This window comes from Vulpes lagopus, chromosome 6 (assembly GCF_018345385.1).
Source record: "Vulpes lagopus strain Blue_001 chromosome 6, ASM1834538v1, whole genome shotgun sequence".
NCBI lineage: Eukaryota > Metazoa > Chordata > Mammalia > Carnivora > Canidae > Vulpes > Vulpes lagopus.
The window spans coordinates 131235461-131244196 of record NC_054829.1 but is presented as its reverse complement, the minus strand read 5'-3'; positions in this window follow the sequence as shown (position 1 = coordinate 131244196).

Here is an 8736-nt window from a genome sequence, read left to right as displayed (position 1 = left end):
CCCCCCGAACCCCCCAAGCCCCAAGCCCAGACCACCCCCAAACCCCGAGTCCCCCCGAGCCCCGACCCCCCCCGAGCCCCGAGCCCCCCGCGCCCGGAGACCCCCGAGGCCCCCCGAGCCCCCCCGAGCCCCCCCGAGCCCCAAGACCCCCGAGCCCCCCAAGCCCCGAGTCCCCCAACCCCGAGCCCCCCCCACGCCCTGAGCCCCCCGAGCCCCACGTCCCCCCCGCGCCCCGAGCCCCCCGCGCCCGGAGACCCCCGAGCCCCCCAAACCCCGAGCCCCCCCGAGCCCCCATCTCCGAGCCCCCCAGACCCCGCGTCCCCCCACGCCCCGAGCCCTCCACGCCCTGAGTCCCCTCGAGTCCCCCCAGCCCTGCCCGAGCCCCGGGCTCCCCCTCGCCCCAGCCCCCGAGCAGGCCGCCTCCTCCGCAGTCCACCCCCGGGCCCTCCAGCCTCTCCTCGCCCCTGTGGCCCCTGCCCGTGGGAAGAGTCGGAGGTTCACCTAATCCCCAGAGGCGTGGTGCTGGGTTAGCCGGGTTCCAACCTCGTTCTCCAGGAGCCCGGGGATTGGAACCCGGGCCCAGCACGTTCCCATGGTGCCCTACCCGGAATCATGCTGTCTCACTGTCTCCTTGACTCTCCCACAGGCGTGACCATAAATTAAAAAAAAATAATAAACCGGAACCTATGTTTTGAGAAGGAAGAGGGCCCTTGGGGGAAGAAATGGAGCGATACTTTTTTTAAGGATTTTATTTACTCATGAGAGAGGGAGAAGCCGAGACTTAGGCAAGGGGGAGAAGCAGGCTCCCTGCAGGAACCCGATGCGGGACTCGATCCCAGGGCCCCAGGCTCACCGCCTGAGCCGAAGGCAGATGCTCAACCACTGAGCCACCCCGGGTCCCCATAGAGTGATATTTTAAGTTGATGTTTATAGGAAACACAGCACAACAGTCATCGGGCGGTCAGGGGAATGCCCCACACCACCGGGTAGGGTGCGGGTCCCTCCGTGGCTGGGGGCTCCTCTATGGAACCCGTTTATCACAGCCCCTGCCCTCTGTCAACACGGCCCTTCTGCTCCTTAAAGATGCAGCTTCCTGCAGAACAACCTGGGGCTCTTTCTCCATCACACACCCCCTGCCCTGCTTTTTTTTTTTTCCTCAGGTTCATCTCTGTTTATTGTTTTCAAAACAAAACTAGAAATCACCACTCAAAATGTTTGAGAAGAGTGCTCAGCCCCATCACAGTTAAAGGCTTTATGCAATTTGCAGCCAGAGCATCATGGACTGGTGGTCACCAACGAGAGCTTCTGGCATGGCCCGGACAGGGCCTGGGGCCTGAGACAGCCACTCGGCCCCGGGAGCCCCAGCTCGGTCCTCTGCACGCGCCATCCAGGGGCACCCACAGAGGACAAGGACAGCTCAGCCCCCCACCGGGCTTGACAGTTGCCCATCCGGCACCTCCCTCCCCCACCAGAGGAGGCTTAGAGAGAGAGCCCCAGGGCCAGGAGAAGGCCTGTGGGCTTCAGCCTCACCAAGGTCTGCACCTGGGCCCCCTCCCCTGGCCCTTGGTGACACCACAACCCTGACCAGGATTCTGAGCCTCCCAGTGGATAAGCCACTAATAAGGGCTGAAGGGACACCTGAGTGCTCCAGGGTCTGGTCTGCGGAGTCAGTTAACATGTCTCAGGCACGTCAAACAGCGCGTAGCATCCAAAAAGGTGTTCTGTGCTTGTTGAATCAACACACAAAGGGGCTTTATGCAACAGGCCAGGGCCAGGCCACCCCCAGATGAGCCACTCTGGTGAGAAGATCATTTGGAGTCAAAAAGCCATCAAATCCAGCAGATTTCAGGAAAAGCTCCTTACCAACCCCCTACAGCTAATTCAGATGGAGAAGCTGCTCCAGGTGTAGAGAACGACAGTGTGCTGTGACCTAGGTACAGTGCCGTGTGGTCAGAGCCCCCTAGGGCCCAGCAAACATTTGTTTACCAAACATTTACACTTTCTCATCTTCCCCCATGCCCATTCCCTCCCTGCAAAGTCCCACACCTCTCCCCCCTCTTCTCCTTAGTTCAGAATGACATGTCTACGTCATTTTACCTGTCTTTGGAATTTCCACGTCTATGTGGATCTCCCGTAGGCGCACCCCAAAATCTGATCTTCTCCTGTTAACCTACCTAGTGTGTCAGTTTGATTCTTAGTCCGGCGGGGAAGACCCTTGAGGGGACAGAAAACTCTTGCTCCCCCATCAGCATCTGGAAAAGTACTTGGAATACAAGGTACCTAGTGTTAAAAGATTTATTTTAAAGGTAAAAATCATGCCTCTCAGACACATAGAAAATGAAAACACATCAAAGGTTTTATTTAATTCATTGATGAGGGTAACCGGGATGACCTTTTAACCAGTTGGAAGGAAAACTTTAAAAAATTTTAAAAAAACTTTTTTAAAAGCCCATACAGGGATCCCTGGGTGGCGCAGCGGTTTGGCGCCTGCCTTTGGCCCAGGGCGCGATCCTGGAGACCCGGGATCGAATCCCACGTCGGGCTCCCGGTGCATGGAGCCTGCTTCTCCCTCTGCCTGTGTCTCTGCCTCTCTCTCTCTCTCTGTGACTGTCATAAATAAATAAAAATTAAAAATAAAATAAAATAAAATAAAAGCCCATACAGGGTGACGGGCACTGAGGGGGGCACTTGATGGGATAAGCACTGGGTGTTATGCTATATGTTGGCAAATTGAACTCCAATAAAATAAAATAAAATAAAATATAAAACAAAACAAAACAAATAAATAAAATAAATAAATAATAAAATAAAATAAATAGCCCATACACACAGGGAACTGTTAAAACCAAAACTCAGCAGAGAGCATTTGAAAGACCTCATTTGCTTTATTTAGCCCCTCCTGCATCAGGCCGCATCCCACCCTGCAGACAGCAAAGGGCTCCGAGGGGCTGCACCAAATAAAAGACTATTACAGGCAGAAGGCGATGGAACAAGGAAGCCACATGAGTGCAAAGGTAAATTGGTGACTGCAAGGTGACCTGCCTCCAGGGCACGGCAGGGGTCTCACCAGGTGGGTGCCACACCACCGCTCATCCAGTAATTCCTCATGGACTGGTTTAAGATCCCATTTCTCAGAGAGCTGAAACAGTGATTTTTTTTTTTTTTTTTTTTTTTTTTTTTTTTTTTATGAAACAGTGATTAAGTCAAGTCTCGCTGCGTTGACGCGGGACTTAGCCTAAGTGACTATTTGGGACCTGCAGGCTTGTCCTTAGCAGTCGGGACTAAGGAATAGGGAAATTAATTTACAAACAGTTGCAAACCAGGTCTGCTCACGACGCCCTGTCGGCCTCTTTAGCTTCCCTCTGCCCTTGTTTGTTTGGAAATCACTGAAGAGGACGATTATGTAAGAAGGCAGATCCTAGAAGTTCAGGACGCACCAAACCTTCCCCTGCAGTCCCTGGCAGGGACTCTAACCGGCGAGCCGTGGGCCCTGAACTCCCCTCGGTGGCCGTGTCCTAAAATAACCTCCTCAAATGACAGGCCTGGAAGGAGAGGTCTGGGCTGGGCCTGTGGGCAAGCAGGGGCTCTCAAACAAAGCTAGAGAATTGCTTCGAGAAAGAGAAACAGCAGAAGGAAGAGGGGAGCAGGGAATGGGGCCCCCAGGCGATGGCCGCAAGTCTTAAGTGTTCATAGCTCCTGTTTTGGGAAACTCGGGGCCAGGCCATCTGCACTAGGGAACTAGTTTGGAAGGAAACCCCAACAATTCCAGAATGACCTTCTTTGGCTCCCACTGGTTTGCCTTTTTCCCACTTTCCAGACAAATCTTGACAATCCCTACTCACTTTTCCAAGCCCAGTCGTACCCGGTCTCCAAATCCAGATCCTAAAAGATGCTGATGTGATGAAAAAAAAAAAAAAAATGCCCAAGTGCTTTGAAACCTCGTGCATTCATGGGTAAGCTGCTTCGATCGATCTCGAAAGTTGGTATAGCTTCTGCCTCTAGGAAGGCACAGGACAATGGAGCTTTGGATCATGAACTGCTCATCACCTCCTGTGGGGATAAAAGTCCCAGATGATCCTGTGGTTGAAACACTGCCACAGCATTAACAGAACCTAGCAAAAATTTGAGTTTCTCTGTACATTTTCCCTGGATGGACTGAAGATGAGAAACATTGTCCCCGTGTGCAGTACACATAGATCCTTCTGGTACGCATCCCATTGCTTACGCTTTTATAAGGAAAAGGGGGGGGGAGGAGAAACAGCATATTGGTAACTATAATAAAGTGGTTTTGAGAATATTTATATAATATACACTACCTATACGAACTCAAAAGAATCTATAAGGGTTTCTGCAAATTTACCTTGTTAATCAGTGTTTGTTACTAAAATGACACTCTGGGGGACACCTGGGGGCTCAGTGGTTGAGCGTCTGCCTTGGGCCCAGGGAGTGACCCCGGGGTCCCGGGATCAAGTCCCGCATTGGGCTCCCTGCATGGACCCTGCTTCTCCCTCTGCCTGCGTCTCTGCCTCTCTCTGTGTGTCTCTCATGGATAAATAGATAAAAATCATTAAAAAAAAAAAAAAAAAGACACTCTGGGTAAGGCAAAACAGGGAGACCAGGGGTTGGCAACATAAAAGCCACTGAGCCATGTGGAAGAGCCGTTTTCATGAAATGCTAACTGGAACGATTTCCATGTAATTTTGGTAATGGGAAGAAATGATATATTTAACTATAGACATGTTCCCTCTCTCGGACCAGTCGCATCCCCCCTAATCACTCCCTGGGCTTGGCTCCCCGTCCTCTCCCCGGCCCTCGTTAATTGACCGAGAGACACGCGGAAAGCACACGCCCTCCCCCAGGGCGCCCAGAAATAATCAGGACGATTAAAATACCAACAGCCACGATACTCTCAACTGAAAAAGAGACCATGGAAGTTTCTCCATGCGCCCAGGGTTGATGGCATTAGCCTACTGGAAGTCCCCACCAGTTGAAGGCTGCTGTGGCGACACAGTGAGCGTTTAAACCAAACTCAGATACACCAAATCGGAAGTCCTGCCCCAACCTACGTGGCGTGACAAGTGAGAAGGGCAGCGACCCTTCAGGATCCGTCCTCCCCTTTTAGGAACTAGAGCGCTCTGCTGGGCAGTCCTGGGTGTAGACAAAGGAGCTTCAGGAGGCCAAGGCATGTTTCCCATCGAGGAGACCTTTGTCCTGGGATCAACCGGGTACAGGGAGGGTTACAGTCAGGTTACACCAAACTTCAGACACAAGCTGCCTGTCACCCAGTGCCAGGCATGCCCCCTCCGGGCTCAAAGACGCGGACAAAAGAAGAGTGGAGGGACGCCTGGGTGGCTCAATGGTTGAGCATCTGCCTTTGGCTCCGGTCGTGATCCAGGGGTCCCGGGATCGAGTCCCATATTGGGTTCCCCGCAGGGAGCCTGCCTCTCCCTCTGCCTGTGTCTCTGGATCTCTCCCTGTGTCTCTCATGAATAAATGGAATCTTAATTAAAAATTAAAAATTGAGAGAAAGAAGAGTGGAAAAGAAAGGAAAATAAAGATCAGTTCCCGGTGTAGTACAGTGAAAAGGGTGCAACAGCCCAGAACCTGGCACGTGGCAGGCCGCCCACAGCCCTCTCCGCCACTGCCCCCACGCCCTCCCGCCCCGGGTGGCCGCAGAAGAGACACCATCATCTGTTTGTCGAGAAGCCACTTTACAAAGCAACGGATGATCTGATCGCGGAAGGCTGCAGGGGTGGCCAAGCCTGCGAGGGTTTCCCAGAAGAATGGAAACGCAGCGCTTGGCTCACTTCAAAATGCTTTTGACAGTAATAGAAGGTCTCAGCCCAAGTTGTCCTAAGTTTGCGTAAGGCTTAGGACGGGATAAAGCCAAGCAGAACCTAGAGACCGGCGAGGAGAATGGGAAATCCTCATCCCCGACAACTCCCAGCACGCGCAGCCCGCCACACACATGCACACACGCACGCACACGCACACGCACACACTGTGTGCTCGTTCGCACGCCCGCACTCGTGTAGACCCACACACACTGGAAACACCCGGGCGCGCCTTCCAAACACGCGACCACACACTCGTGCATGCCAGGGCACGCTCACGTGTGCTACGCTCGTGTCCCGAAAGGGGGATCTGCAAGCTGAACGTCTACACCTCAGAGCACATGTTCTCATGGCAATGATGTAAGTGCTGGCCGCGTCTCCAGGTTGCCCAACATTAAACAAAACTTTAGCCCCGAAGTGAGAGACCACATTGCGTATCGGTGATTGAACGACAAAAGGGACACTACTCATTTGCCTCTTTCTTTTAATCATTACTCACTTTTTTTTTCATTACTCACTTCTTTTTAACGGAATCAAGCTGTTGACATGACCCCTACCCTGCCCCATGGGGAGAAGCCAGGCTCCCTGTGGGCCGTGCGAGAGCTGGATTCATGAACTTGCTGGACCCAGAGCAGCACGAGCACGAGGCAGATAAGCGCTGAGCCCGGAGGGCCGAGGCACGCCAGATGGGCCCAGGGCTGCTGAGACGGCCTTGGCCTGCCCCGGGCCTCGGATATCCACCCCCGGCTCCCAATTCCCCCAACAGAAGGGAGAACCTGAGCACCGGCCAGGCCCTGTGCAGAACCGTCGCGACGAATCTGCATAATCAAACAACAAAGTACATATTTTATTCCCATTTTTCTGATGGGAGAAACGAACTCAGAGCTGGCTGACTTGCTCAAGATCAGTACACTCCGGTCCCACCGACCCCAGAGCCTTGTTCTCGGCCTTGGCTGTGCACTGGAATCTCCTAGTGGCCATTAAAAATACTTATGCTTTAAAAAAAAAAAAAAAGACTCATGCTTGCTCTCTCCACTCACAGCAGTACAGATTTAACTGGTCTCAGGCTCAGCCCAGGTGCCTCACGGCTTTGAAGGCCCCCCCAGGTGACTCCAATGTCTGACCAAAGTGGAGAACCACCAGGTAGACACTGTTTCTTAGAGGAGTCCTCACCACCTGCTACCGACACCTAACACCCGAAGTGATAGACACGTGTACAGTTCCAGGCTTCCTCTAGGATCCGCTGGGAAGCACCTGATCCGGGTGGCTCGGCACACCTGGCCTCACATGACATCACTCCTATGAGGTGGCAAATTATTCTCACTTTACAGGTAAGGAACCAGATGCTGGAGTCTTTGGGGGCTTGCCCAATGGCTCCACCCCCCTGCTCCCCAAAGAGGAAAGATCACACACCCTCTTGGGTGGGGTCAGGGGAATGAACCAGCTGGTGTAAGCCAACGTGGGCATCCGTGGAGCCCAGGAAGGGGTATGGAAGTTTCTGCGGTAGCAGGAAGGAGGGGGTGGGCCTGGAGGAACCCAGAGGGCTTTGCAGGGGGGTGGGCAGCCCAGGGGGGATGCTGGGGGCCAGACAGGGATTTCCAGAGGAGCGATTCCTGGGGTGCCTGGAGGGAGGCAGGAGGAGAAGACAGAGGAGGGAAATCGAGGCTGAGCTGGGGGCAAAGGGGTGCTCTGAGGTACCGGCAGAGAGAAGTCTGGCTGCGGCCTGTGTCTCAGCTAATTGCACCTTGGGGCTCCCAGACTAGCCGCTAACTGGCTTCGGAGTGCAGCTAGACCAGTGGTTCTCACATTGGAATCACAAAGGGCAGGCACCCGGGGGGCTCAGCGGTCGAGCTCAGGGCCAAGGGCAGGCCTTGGGCTCAGGGCGTGACCCCGGGGTCCCAGGATCGAGTCCCGCATGCACTCCCCGCAGGGAGCCTGCTTCTCCCTCTGCCTGTGTCTCCGCCTCTCTCTCTGTGACTCTCATGAATAAATGAATAAAATCTTTAAAAAAAATAAAACAGTAAAACTATTAAAAAAAAAAGAAACTGAAAAGACAACCCTAGAATAAGGAAAAAGTTGTGAAAATTATATATCTGATAAAGGCCTTCTATTTAGAATACAAGAATAATTCTTACAACTCAATAACTGGGACGCCCGGGTGGCTCAGTGCTTGAGGGTCTCCCTTTGGCTCAGAGCGTGACCCTGGGGTCTCGGGATCGAGTCCCACATGCACTCCCCGCAGGGAGCCTGCTTCTCCCTCTGCCTGTGTCTCCGCCTCTCTCTCTGTGTCTCACAAATAAAAAATAAAATCTTTAAAAACAACAACAGACCAGTCTACCAGCCCCACGCAGGAAAGCCTGGGGCAACACCCTAATGCTTGAAGGCCTGCTCCTGTTTTCTTCCACTTCGTAGAAAGAGGATAAAGAATTTCAAAGGTCGGTTGCCTGGTTTTCTTTTTTCTTTTTTTCTTTCTTTTCTTTCTTTGTGTCTATCCCTCCTGCCTTCCCTTGGATTGTGTTTGGCTCTCGCCTTTGTTTCTGGGGCGTTGTCAGCAAAACATCCTCAGAACGTGGGTCTCTGGCAGGTCCCAGGCAAACCTATCCGGGACCAGAATTCCAGACAACACGGCCTGTCCTTCCACGGTTCCCCCCCGACCGCCCCCCACCAGGAGCCCACTTCCCATTCTCTTCTCAAAGGACGCACGTACTCATCATCTCGGTTCACCCCTAATTTGCAACTGGAAGCTTAATTTGCAACTGGAAGCTTAATTTGCAACTGGAAGCTTCTGAACAGCTGCACGTCCAGAGCTGAGAGGAGCTGTGGCTTAAACGTGGTCCTTTTTCATCCAGAGAAGCTGTATTTCATCAAACCACGAGGGGGAGTAAATCCCAGGATTCCGCAC